Source organism: Panthera uncia, assembly GCF_023721935.1.
Source record: "Panthera uncia isolate 11264 chromosome C1 unlocalized genomic scaffold, Puncia_PCG_1.0 HiC_scaffold_3, whole genome shotgun sequence".
In the NCBI taxonomy this organism is placed as follows: domain Eukaryota; kingdom Metazoa; phylum Chordata; class Mammalia; order Carnivora; family Felidae; genus Panthera; species Panthera uncia.
Genome location: NW_026057584.1, coordinates 37253650 through 37267340, shown reverse-complemented (window position 1 = coordinate 37267340; position 13691 = coordinate 37253650). Strand labels below are relative to the sequence as shown.

At 38.1% G+C, this 13691-nt stretch overlaps 1 protein-coding gene across 1 annotated transcript in view; it reads left to right on the top strand.

The window, feature by feature from the left end:
- Positions 1 to 13691, top strand: part of PLCL1 (phospholipase C like 1 (inactive)) — a 334466-nt gene that overhangs the window by 132269 nt on the left and 188506 nt on the right. The window lies entirely within an intron of this gene.

Here is a 13691-nt window from a genome sequence, read left to right as displayed (position 1 = left end):
TTTGCTGACAGAGGAAATAACAAAACCCCATAGATAATGGCTCATGACAAACATTTATACTTTGGCTTCACTTGTGCCTTTTAATACTGTTTTATCTGTATCTTGGGGATCACTATTAAGTGGCTTCCAGACTTAACTACTCATAAAGATCTCTTGGGAAGCCTTTAAAAATTGATCTCCCAGTTTCCTCCTGGACCTGTTGAATCAGAAATACTGAGTATGAGGATGTGGAATCTTTGTTTGACACCCTTCCTGAGTGATTCTTGATATGGCCAACCTTTTCCTTGTCCAGGAATGGTCTCTGGGGACTCATGGTGGTCCAATTTTGGAAGATGACTGTTCTCAATTCCTTCCACTCTTCTAAGTTTCCAGTCCTAACTTCCTCATCAGAAGATGACTGGGTCCTTCCTTTCAGTCAAAAAGTAAGGCCATTCTGGATATATTCCTGATGTTCCCTTTTGTTTCTCTCAGAATCGTGTCTCTGGTTATTGTCTTCCTTTGAATTTCACAGGAAAGAGCTCCTGGTTGAAAAGTAAACTCCACTTTTGTTTTTCAGTTTATTCATTTTCACTTTAAAAAAATTATTTTAGAGAGAGAGTGAGAGCGTGCAAATGGGGGAGAGGGGCAGAATGAGATTGAGAATTCCAAGCATACCCCACACCCAGCGTGGAACCTGAAGTGGGGTTTGACATGGGGCTCGATCCCATGACCCTGGGATCATGATCTGAACTGAAATCAAGTGTGGGATGCTCAACCAATTGAGCCACCCAGGTGCCCCTATCTATTTTCGTCTTTAATTTCCCTTCATACCACATCTGATCCCTCCCTCCCTTTTTTAAATTACATAGTTTCTCTTTGCCTTTGAAGAACACAGATTTTTCCTATCTGGAAAATTTTTGCCCCATAATCCCTGATACAATTGAATTTCTGTCTTTTCCCCACCAAAATTCCAGAAAGACCAATGTAGTTCTCCCTCGCCACTAAGCTTTGGGGCTCTTGTTTCTACCATTCTAAACCTCCCCCTGCCTCCTCAGTAATTTCCTCTAATTATGAAATCAATTTTCTTTTCTGGAAGTTAGATTGGCATTTCAAAGCAGGAAAAAAAAGTATGAGGAGAACTATAAGGAAATTTTTTTTCCATCTTCTTTAGAAAATGAAAGTAGAAATACACAAAGGATACATAACCTATCTATTACAAACATTTGATAAGTAAGTATAGTTGTACCAATAAAAATTCTGGCCTCCCTTAAAAGATAAGATCAGAAGATAAATCTGTCCAAATTTATCCTTGACATATCACAAATTCTTTTGTCTAATGGTTCATAACTAAGGCTTTGATTATAGTACCTCGTGATGGATACTTAGATAGCTTATTGCAAGATGTTTTAAACAGACCTCTCCCAATTTGGAAATTTTTTTGTCTTGTATAATGTAGGCATCTCATTATTACTGGAATATCAGAATAATTGCCACATTCTCTGGAGTTGCCCATAATTTATAAACTATTTTATTTTTCTTTATTTCCTAATTATTTAAGTTAAAAATTATGGTGAAAGTATTACATAAAAATTATTAAGTCAAATAACTTTTATAGTGCATATAACAAAAAAACGATATTCTTTTTTCTCTTACCACCTTGTTTCACTTAATAGAAGAACCATCTCAGTGTTTTTAGCTGTTTATTCTGGCATTTACTTCCCTATTTGAAAATAATATGATTGATTTTCATTGATTAATCATTTTTACTCTCTTCTAGGGTATTTGAGGATTCTTAGTTTTACCTCCTCTTTAAGTTCAAAATCCCACATGAATTACTGTTATTTCCAAGCATCTGAAATGTGATTAACTTCACTAAATAATTTGGTTTATGTAGTAAAGTAAAAAATTTACTTCCTCCTTACATAATTTATTATGTCTAAATTTCTGTATTTTTTTAAAAAAGTTTATTTTGAGAGAGAGAGAGAGAGAGTGAATGAGTGCAGGGGGTGGGGGTGGACAGAGCGACAGAGAGATTCCAAGGAGGCTCTGCGCTGACAGCATGGAATCTGATATGGGGCTTGCACTCACAAACCATGAGATCATGACCTGAGCTGAAATCAAGAGTTGGATGCTTAGCCTACTGAGCTACCCAGACGCTCCTATTATGTCTGAAATTTTAGTTACATCTTTTCCCAGTATCTTCTTATAACTATGTAAGTGCTTTCCACAGTTGAGTGATCTACTGTGTGATTGCATTTCTTTTCTTATTTTTGTTGTTATTTTACCTGGAGTTAATAATTGCCTCATTTTTTTCCCTTTAATTTTTCTGGAATGCTATGTCTTCCAACACCCTCTAACAGTTCTGCAAAATATCTCTCAGTACAGTGTTCTATATGCTCAAGCAGCCAGATAATTTACCAACTCCTTTTTTTCCTGCTTCTTGGAGGCCCTCTGCCTCCTGCCCCAGTGTGCACTGTGTTCACGGGTCTGAGGCACAGCTATCATTCTGGGATTGCCCACTGTGTCTCTCTATGTTTCCTAAATCCACATTGTCTTTCTTCTTATATATTTTTTTGTGTTTGGAAAGGCGTATCCTTTAGTCACCTCTTGAAAAAGTGTGTTTGGAAATGAATTTTTGGGCTTTTCATGTCTAAGTGGACTAATTCACTGTAGGATGATCAGACAATTTAGTCAGATCTTTTGTTGAGGGGCCCACCCACTCATAAAATAACATTATACATAAATCTTTTCTCTTGGGTAGTTTAGTATCATCAGAGAAGGATCTTCAGTCACTTGACAAGGGGAATGCAACCTGAATACTAATGTTCTGGAGTTGAAGGAACTCTGTGATCACTGTACAGATTTTCACATATTAGATCTATTTCAGCATTGTACCTTTCACTTGCCCTCTTTTGTGACTGCTGTACCTGAGTCTGAAACCCCACTGTCCATTTTCTCTGGAAAATAAACTTCGGATTTCTAGTGGGTGCTGAATTTGCAAGCGGTGGTATGCTGGTAGATGTTTAACAACTAGCTCTCTGAAAAAAATCAAAACAGAACAAAACACGGATTTATTGAATTTGCCAGCTTCTCGCAAATGCTCAAACTATAGTTGATTTCAAGCTACCAATGTGAGGTCACTGCAGAGTTCACTCTTGCAAGCTGGTACGAGCCAGCTGCAGCCCACCAGTGATTGAGAGTTTAAAAATCCCTTCATTTTAGCAACTGCCGTTACTTTCATCTTCCAAAGTACCCAGCATCTCCATTTCGTAAGCATTTCCAGGGGCAAATTGGCTTGCTTCTTGTAGTCATTGGCTTGACTTTTCTCCTCTCTGCTAAAATGTTTCCTCCATCTGCTTTCCATCTTCAAATGTTGGACTATAGTCACCTCTTCATTTCACTAAAGTTGGAGTTTGTGTTTTTGTTTCCTGTCATCTTTGTGGTTTTAGAATTTTGAGACCAGAAGGGAGCAAAAATGCCTTTACTTTGCCATCAGGAAACCAAAAGTTCTACTCATTTTTCTAAATAAAAACTAGAGTTACAAAATGACACCTGTTGTTGTTAATAGTATTTTTAATTATCTGGTCTAAATCTTTAAGAACCTAATTCATAATATAAGTTGCTGAGAAGTAATTTTTTACTTTGCTACATAGAGCAAATTATTTAGTGCAGCTCTGTAGTACATACATTTCAGATCAGGGCATGCTTGAAGTTAAGCAATTTGTGGTGGGATTTTGAACTTAAAAGATGTGAAGGAATGTGGGTTAGTGGAGAGAGAGATCAAGTGTTGAGTTAGTTACCTTGTGTTGGACTGTCATAGGTCCTTTATCAGATATTATAGCCAAAGGCAATATTGAGCTCTGAGGAAGGTAATTTTTGGGAGAGGTTGGGTAAGGGTGGGGATGGGGGCATGTTTATTCAATTTCCAGGTTAGAAATACAGAATTAGAAATATACAATATCCTAATAAAATGTGTATACCTTTTAGATGTTAATAGCAAAACCATCCTGTTAGTTTTTTTTTTTTTTCTCTATTTTATGGTCAGCAGTGATCTGTGAGCCAGAATAACGTAGGGGTAAAGCATAGAATCCTCTGTGTTTCTGTCTCAGAGTGTGACTCTGCCAATTGCTAGTCATGGGATTTGAGCAAGTTTCTTTATCTCTTAGTGCCTCAGAATTCTCATCTATAAAATTAAGATCAGAATAGAAACTCCTCTTAGGCTTGTTTTGAGGTTTAAGTAAGTTTACATTAAGGCAGTTATAATGTATGAAGCATAGTAAGTGCTTGATAAATGATAGTTATAATTAATGTTACTGTTGCTCCTGGGACTAGTTGGCATTGGTTAATACCTGTCTACTTGCTTATTAAAATAAACATTAATATGCATTAATGTCACATTAAAGTCATAATGCACACACATTTCATTGGAATGTTCTTTTGTAACTTCATCACCCTTCCAATAATTTAGCAGACATAAATGCAGCACCAACTATGTATAATTTTACTGGGCTAAATGCTGAGGTTATAAAGTTTCCTAAATGGACTTGTTATTTGGACAAAAATTAATATTAGAACCTTTCCTCATTCTTCACAGCAAAATACACTCCAGGTGGATCAAATAGTTAAACCTAAAAAAAAAAATAGAGCAATAGAAGTACTGATGGGAGATATGACTGAGTATTTTAATATATTTGGAGTAGAAGAAGCTTTTCTATTTACTGACATAAAATCAGAAACATTAACACTAAAGATGGGTACATTTTACAAAATAAAAATTTAAGTTCTGACTGAGGGAGGAATCACCAAAACAAAGTCAAGAGTGAAATGCAAACTGGGAAAAATAATGACAGCACATATGATAGATAGGAGTAAATTTAATTGCCAATTAACTGGAAAATGGCAGACAGCCTAAAAGAAAACTACAAGAACAGGCCACTCACAGAAAAAGATGTTACAAATGTAAAGATACGCAAAATAAAGATATGCAAGGTTGTTCACTAAAATTTAAAGAAATTTAAATCAAACAAAAGATATTTTTCATTTATTGGGAATAGTGGTGTGGGTAGAGTGGGAGGAGACATATACACAAACATAAAACCACCATTTCCAGAGTTCTGAGTCAAGAGAGAATATCCTTTGGGTGGTGAGATTATTTTGGCTTCTGACTTGAGTGCCCAGCCCCCTCCTTACCTCTTTCAATATACCTTCTTGAGTGCTCATTTCTTCCAGTTTTGTTTCCTTGGAAAAATGAGTTGGCAGATTACCTGAGGTTTAACGAGGCCTTCCAGCTGTGCATTAGTCATAGGTAGCGATTACTTCACACTCCTATGAGCCAAGCATGTTCAACATTTTAAAAAAACCTCCCTTCTGAAGAGCTAGAGTTGGTTGATGTGTGGCCATGTGGTTTGATTTTGATATTGTTTTCTGAGACCTTCTGCTGTAGATCCCTATATACATTGTCCTCAGAGGCACTGTTTCTAGAGAAAAACAAACCTTAGAGCTTCTAGGGGAGAAAGGGACTAGATTGGTTTGTTTGTGGGTTCATTTATTCAGTAAATATTTGTTGAGTACTTAGTATATGTCAGATAGTATTCTAATCATTGGGCATGTAAGAGTGAACGTAAGTTTTCATGGAGCTTATTTTTAGAACGGGACAGTTTAAAAAGTTAAATAAAAATTTCAGATGGCTGTTGTGAAGAAGGTAAAGTCAGGTAAATAAAGAGTAGAAGGATGTAGATGGTCAGATAAATATATTCATATGTACATGTATTATGCACACACTATAATAGTGCTTCTCAAACTTTACTGTATATCAGAATCAACTGTAGGGCTTATTTATTATTATTATTTATTATTTATTTTTAATTTATTTAACAAAGAGAGAGCACAAGTGGAGAGAGAGAGAGAGAGAGAGAAAGAGAGAGAGAGAGAGTGAGAGGGAGAGAGAATTCTAAGCAGGCTCCACACTCAGCGTATGGCCTGATTGTGGGGCTTGATCCCACAACCCCGAGATCATGATCTGTGCTGAAATCAAGAGGTGGACCTCAGTCAACTGAGCCACCCAGGCGCCATACCTGTGGGACTTATTAAAACATTAAGATTGTTGTGCTCTTTCCTTCAGAGGTTTTGATTTCATAGGGGCCTGATATGGGACCTGGGAATTTACACTTTAAAAAAATTGTGAAGTGTTGCTGCTATAGAGACTATACCTTGAGAGCCACTGGTGTAGGTTATTTGGTGGTCCCAGAAAGCCTCCAAAGAGGTGATATATTTGGGCAGAGACCTGAATGATGGGAAGGAACCAGTGAGATGAAGATGGTCAGTGGTGGGGGGTAGAGGGTGGGAATGAAGAGCTTTCCAGATGAAGCAGACAAACTGTGGTTTGAAGAAAGCCGAGAGACTAGTGAGGCTGCAGGGTAATGAATGGAGGGGATGGAGGCAAGAGATGGAATCAGAGAGGGCAGACCGTGGAGAGCAAGGCTGAGAATGATAGATTTAGACCCTTTGTAACTGTATAAAATTAAGATTTTATTTCAAGTATGATGGAAAGCCATGGAGAAGTAGAGGACATAACTAGGTTTATTTTTTAGTGCTAGAATGGATTTTGTAAGAGGTTAAAAGTTAATGAGGAGACCAGTTAGAAAGTGTTATGATTATCCAGGATAAAAGTGATATTGGCTTTGTTTAGGCTATAGTGGTGGGGATGGTGAAAAATGGGATACAGATGGTGGATGGGATTTCAGGTAAAACAAAAGGGACTTGCTGGTGGATTGGATAATGAGAAGTGAGAAAGAGGGAGCAGGCTCAACTATGATTCCAATGTCACCTTTCAACTAGTGAAAGGTGACACCAGTAACTCTGAACATTGGAGTAGAAACAGATTTGGGGAGAAATAAAAAAGCTTTTATTTATTTATATTTTTTTAACTCAAAGATGCCTTTAAGAATGGTGAAGAACCAGATATTTTTAGGGAAAGAGAGTGGGAATGAGGGTGAACCCATGCCTTGCTCCTTTGACAGGTCTCTTGTGATAGCTGACTAGGACAGGATTATTGTTCATGTGGATGTCACATACATCTTGGAAGCTGTAACTTCTGTAATGTGTGGCTTTTTAAATGGGTGAATAGAATCATGGCAGGAGCTTTCTAGAAAACTGTAAGCTTGAGCTGGTGGGCGCATGGTAGGCACTCAATAAACATTTAAAAAAAATTTTTTTAATGTTTTTATTTTTATTTTTGAGACAGAGAGAGACAGAGCAGGGGAGGGGCAGAGAGAGGGGGAGACACAGAATCCGAAGCAGGCTCCAGGCTCTGAGCTGTCAGCACAGAGCCTGATGCGGGGCTTGAACTCATGGAGTGTGAGATCATGACCCGAGCTGAGCCACCCAGGCGCCCCAATAAACATTTGTTAAATTAATGAATGAATGAGTGAACTGGGAACTTTTATATATCAAGCCTATTTATCATTCTGATGGGTGATATGTCTTCAGATTTCATTATGTAGGGAATATCAAATATCCACTGGTAAAGATTATGTCTCAATTAGATTATCATAAAGTATTTAACTGGTCAGATGAATCCAAATGGGTAGAGGGTTTTTGGTGTAATCAGTGTTGTGTTTCTTGTGATACCTAAGGCAAAGAGACAGTAAGTTGGTCTAAGACCTGTCTGGATTTCTAGTTCCATGTCTGTTTATCTTTTTGCTTTTTCTCATGAGCCAGTGCCATCTATGGTTTTAGCAGAATCAGACCAGATTTGGAACCTGGCTTCACAGAAAGATCTCCTGTTTCTCTGTAGGCCAATATGAAGAGAGGTTTCAGGGCAAGAACTCCTGTAAACCAGCTTGGTGCAGTGTGTAATATGGGATCATAGGGGACTTAACTGAGATTTCAGAGATGATCAATATCTGCCTATAAGTGCCTTTTCTGATGAACCAAAAGTCAGAATTTGTTTCTGAAAAGGAGAGTCAGTTGCCATAGGTAGAGAAATCAGAGAAGAGGTTGAGAATGGTTGTCAGACTGTATTCAGATGCCCAAACTTGTGAATGAGCAGATGGCCCCTAAATCATGGAGTGGATAGCTTTCCAAACTCATTTCTCCTTACTAGCTCCATTAGGGACCAATGATTCCACTTTAGTCTTGTGAAATGGGAATTGCAAGTTAAATCCAGTGGTGCCTGGGTGGCTGTCAATTAAGGGTCTGACTTCAGCTCAAGCCATGATCTCATGGTTCGTGGGTTCAAGCCCTGTGTTGGGCTCTGTGCTGACAGCTCAGAGACTGGATCGTGCTTCAGATTCTGTGCCTCTGTCTCTCTCTGCCCCTGCCCCATGCACACTCTTTCTCAAAAATAAACATTATAAAAAATAAAAGAAGTTAAATCCATATCTTAACTATCATCCAAGTTCTTCTGAAGGGAGGAAAACTGTAATAATAGCCTGATGATTCACTTAGGGACATAATTGAAGCTGGAGAACATGTTGGAGGCTAGACCCAAGGTCACAGAGGAGAAAGGGTAAGTTGACATCCTGCTATAAGGAAGGGAGTTTATTGCACTCTTTCCAAGCAGGTAAATAGAAAAAGAGAGGAGAGAGAAGTTGCAGATGCTGCAAAGCTAGGTGAAGGGACCTGTGGAAATAGTCCAGTGGTAGGATGGCCAAAAGATAATTTAAGAAGAGATGCTCAGTGTTCAATTTGAAATAGTTTGCTTTGCTCTCATGTAAACTCCTTTTACGTCTCCCTTTAAATAATTGACAAAGTCTCTAATATTCATGGAAGCTTAATGTGAGTGGGGTATTGGGTGGGGAACTCAAGGAAGCTTGAGTTTGGCATTGGGTCTAATGGTGGAGGGAAGACAGGATGTAGGAGTTGAATTGACCTCAAGAATGCAAGTTCTGTGCCATCTGCATCCTCTACACACCTAAGGAATCCTCAGTAATTTGGGGCAGGACTTTGGTGAGAGACCCAAACCCCAGGTGACTCTTGAGTTGTAAAATTTTGGATAGCAAAGATGATTTCTCTTGAAAAATTTAGAATTTTTGCTCTTTTAAAGTGATTTGGACCCCATAGCTCTTCTTCATCTTTACTAGATGGTTCATTAACCCATGTTCCTGACTCATGGTTTTTTTCACTATCTGCTTCTCTAACTAGTGCAGTCTCTTTTGTCTGATCTACCTTTGTTTTGGATCTGGCTCTTTCCCTCACTCTTATGGCCTTGTGGGAAATGAATTATTCACTTCTGTACCTGGGTAAGGGACTGTTGTGCCCTGCCTAGCACCTGAACCCGGAAGACCTCTGATCACCCAGGAAGGAAGAGCAGACATGACTAATATTCTGGAAATTGTTTTCCTAAGTGTGAGCATGGGTAGACATTTGTTTTTCAAAAGTCATGTATGCCATGATCACATGGATTTAAATAGGTAAGGCTTTATGGCACTTTAAATGATATTAAGAGATCATTTCACTTAAGAGAGAAAGAAGGCAATAAAAGATTCATTATTAGCCATATTGTAAATCCTAGAGCCAATGCCTTGAAAATACTTTGTATACTGCTAACATCAAAGTCAGCACATATGCTTTTGGAGGAAATAATTAAAAATACTAATATAAGATAGTTTAAAAAATATTTTAATACTTCTACTAAGTCTATTTTGCTACTTCAGAATTTGCTAAATAGAAGCAAGCAGAATTTTAAGCTAGGAATGTGGTTTATGTGTGGATACTGACCTTTTGACTTCATTCTAACAGTTGCTTAATATTCTCCTCTAATGAAATTGTTTCCAGTAATAAAATTGCATTGCAAAAACTTCTTAGGTTATCCAAGGCCAAAATTAGACACCTAGAATAACAAGAAAATAATTCTTGCCTGAGGACTGCTCTAGACAAGAGAAGCATGGTTGTGAAATCATTGTAAATGCATTTCTTCCTGTAGAATTTGCTAGGAAGGAGGTTCATTATGTTTCAGCTAAGAGTCTGTAAGTGGGAATGGTGGAAACAGTGGGCTGAGAAGATCAGGGATACAATAAGTTACTTGACTTGAACGGCTATACAATTCATGGTCCGTGGTTAAGTTTGGTGAAGGTTTAGTAACAAAATGACAAACATATGTTTTCATACCATGCTGACTGTTGAAAAAAATTGCCTATAAATACCTGTAGTGGTCTGCCCTTGTTGTCTATCCAACACCATCCTCAGTCTTTCTTTTGGGAACAGCACCTTCTTACCTTTGGAAATGACTCCAGCTTCATTCTAAAAGTGTTCCTTTGGGTTGGGGAATTTATAAAGTGTGAAACCAAGGAGATTCTGATGGCCAGGTTTGCTGCCCAAAGGAGGAAAGCAGTCTACAGTGAAAGGGTCAGTTTGCAGTTCTTGCAGTCTGAGTGTTCAGTCCCTTAATAACGAAGGACACTTTAGTGTGCTTCCTGTATATTTTTACTTTGCTTAAACTGATCTAAACTTTGTTTCTGTTACTTAGCAAAAAGAATCCTGATGAACACATAGACGCTATAGGTAGGAAAGATGCTTTATTAAAGGCTGGAAGGCTGGCACCAAAGTAACTCTGAGGTTTATAACTCTCTGAATTAATTGGTTGTTGGACATGACTGAGGAACATAGACTTGGTTGGTAGAAGTTCCATTGATTAAGTGATGGATTATTTTCTGATAAATATTTAATGGTCCACAAGACCAGTCAAGGGACCTAAAGACTAATCAGTCCCTTTTGGTTGAACAGTTGTCCAAACTCATTTTGTTTGTGTGATGAGTGTTCATGATTTACTGGGACTGATAGGACCCTATCACTGTGTCCCCTACTTGAGCAAATAGGTCCTTTCTGAAGCCCGAGTCAGGACAGCTTTGGAATATACACTTGACAATATGGTCAAGTAGTGAAAGTTGATGCCCTGTCTTAAACCTTCCCAGTTCTTTTTTTTTTCTTTTTATTTTTTTTAAACATTTATTCACTTTTGAGAGACAAAGAGAGACAGAGCATGAGTAGGGGAGGGGCAGAGAGAAAGGGAGACACAGAATCCAAAGCAGGCTCCAGGCTCTGAGCTGTCAGCACAAAGCCTGATGTGGGGCTCGAACTCATGGACTGTGAGATCATGACCTGAGTTGAAGTCAGATGCTTAACCGACTGAGCCACCCAGGCCCCCTAAACCTTCCTAGTTCTAAGTCCATACCCTCTTGCTCATCGGCCAAAGAATTTAATAAACTATTCTCTGTTGAAGTGAAATTCATTGATAAAGGCTTATTTTGTTTCCCTTTCCAGTTAGTACTTACCTTTAAATGCACCGGAGCAAGCTAGTTGTGGATTTAATGTATTATGGTAAGAAGAGGGGAGAAATGACATTTTTGTGGAAGCACCACCCAGTTACCAGTAGGAGAAGCCATTACATTTATTAATGCTGGAATTCTTCCTAGCAGTGAGTCTCCATAGAGCATAACCACTCTTTGTAAATAGTATTTTATACCATCTATTCTGATGTGAATCCTACATTATTGCTTTTATGTGAATGAATCATACTTCCACATAGTACAATAATATGTACCATTTGTAGAGAGCTGCCATGTGCTAGATACTGCTGGTGCTTTCACACACTGTATCTCATTGAATTCATCTTCAGAACAATGTTATTTTACAGGAGAGAAAAACTAAGCACAGAGAAGTTAAGCAGCTTGGCTAAAGTCATAAGTCTAATGAGAGGGCATAACTCAGAAGACACACACCAATGTTGCATTTTTTAAATTGGACTCCTTGCCTGTATGAGTTACCTCCTTACCTGCCTTTCTTAGGTGGGGAGTGGGATGTGGTTGCCATCACAATCTCAAGGGAGAAGAAGGCCTTTGGGCAGCTTGCATGGATCATGATCTAACCCAGCTGTGGAAGAATCTTTTCTCTCTCTCTCTCTTCTTTAAAATTTATTTTATTTTGAGAAAGAGAGGTGTGGAGAGGGGGAGAGAATCCCAAGCAGACTCTGCACTGTCAGCTCATATCCTGACATGGGGTTTGAACTCATGAACTGTGAGATCATGACCTGAGTCAAAATCAGGAGTAGAATGTTTAACTTACTGAGCTACCCAGATGCCCCAAGAATCTTGATATCAAGTAAGGATCACTAAATGTTACACATAGACTGAGTTCAGGTTGATTATCTCCTATTTTTATCAGAGGGTAATTCCTTGGGGTTTTTGGGAAATATTACATGGTACCTTATGGTGATTGAGTTACTGATTGAGAATCTATGGGTCTATTAATAATGTCTTATGATTCTGATTCCTAGAGGTATGTCAGATGTAGTTCATACCTGAAAGTTATAAATGGACTAGATTATACTCTTGCTTAATATGTTAATATATTAATAATTGACATCTCACCAGTAACTCCATTTTAGAGGCATCTGGATTAATGTACTGATATTCTCCTACTAAATTGAATTACGTCTTTAAGGATCAAAATCTTTTCTAAATATTTTATTGTATTTTCGAAGTGTTTTTAATAACACTTTGTATATTCCAGATTTTTAAAAAAAATTTTGTTCTGTTTTTTCTAACTTCCTAAGTAAACACCAGTGCCATTGTAGGGTAAATCTGCATGAATCTTGACTGGTTCACAATCTGGAAATAGTATACAACTCCGTGAGGGGACAAAACTCAAGCTATCTTGCCCTATGTGTATATGGCTGATCTTTTATTTTTCTGCCTTGACTGTGTCCCAGTATGTAACACTGGTGTTGGTACCCCATCATTTGGGTACATGAATAGTTAGAAATAAAGGTGTGTAAGAGAGCTTTGCTATACCAGATGTAGGACCTTAATCCTTACTTTTCTAGACCTTAGAATGAGGTGACTGAGAGAAATTATCTGCAGGTTTCATTCCAACTTAAAAGCTGGAATTTTCTAATGCTGGAGAATTAGAGATTTGTTTTCTGGTGTCTGACCACAAAGCCTTTTGGAGGTAGAATAAAACACCACAAATTATGTTGTTCACTGTGTTGGGATAGAAGTTGAAGGCAGGAAGGCGTGCAGAGAGCCTTGATTTAGTTTCTCAGATGGCTTGCCCCCTGTTTCCTTCAAAATGATGGGCAGAGATTTTAATGTTTATCATGTTTTGACAATCTGTGATTTCTTTTATAAGCAATCATCATAGTGGATGTCAAGAACTATGTGGTAATTGACAATTATTCTGTGGTATCACGTAATATGTGTGCATCTGGGAATAAAGGTTTTAGAGAATTTTTTGGCTAAAGTATGGTTACACTCAGAAAGGAGGAGCTTTGTAAGTGAGAGCAGCTCCAGACTTCTATGAATTTCATGTTTAAGTTCATTAATGGCAGGGACTGTTTTTGGTATTCTGCAATGTGCACTATTCCTTTGTCTTTCTATATGCCAATTATGGGAGAAGGTGATAGTGGTGATTTATTTTAATTTAGATGCCAAAGAGTATTGAAATAACTTTTTTCTTTGAGAAGAAACATTTCAGAAATATTTTAAGAATTTGAGAATGGTGGGGCGCCTAGGTGGCTCAGTCAGTTAAGCATCTGACTCTTGGTTTTGGCTCAGGTCGTGATCTCACAGCTTTGTGGGTTCGAGTCTTGCATTGGGTTCTGTGCTGACAGTGTGGAGCCTGCTTGAGATTCTTTCTCTCTCTCTCTCTTGAGAGAGTGGGGTCCCTCCCCCACTCATGCTGTCTCTGTCTCTCTCAAAATAAATAAATAAACG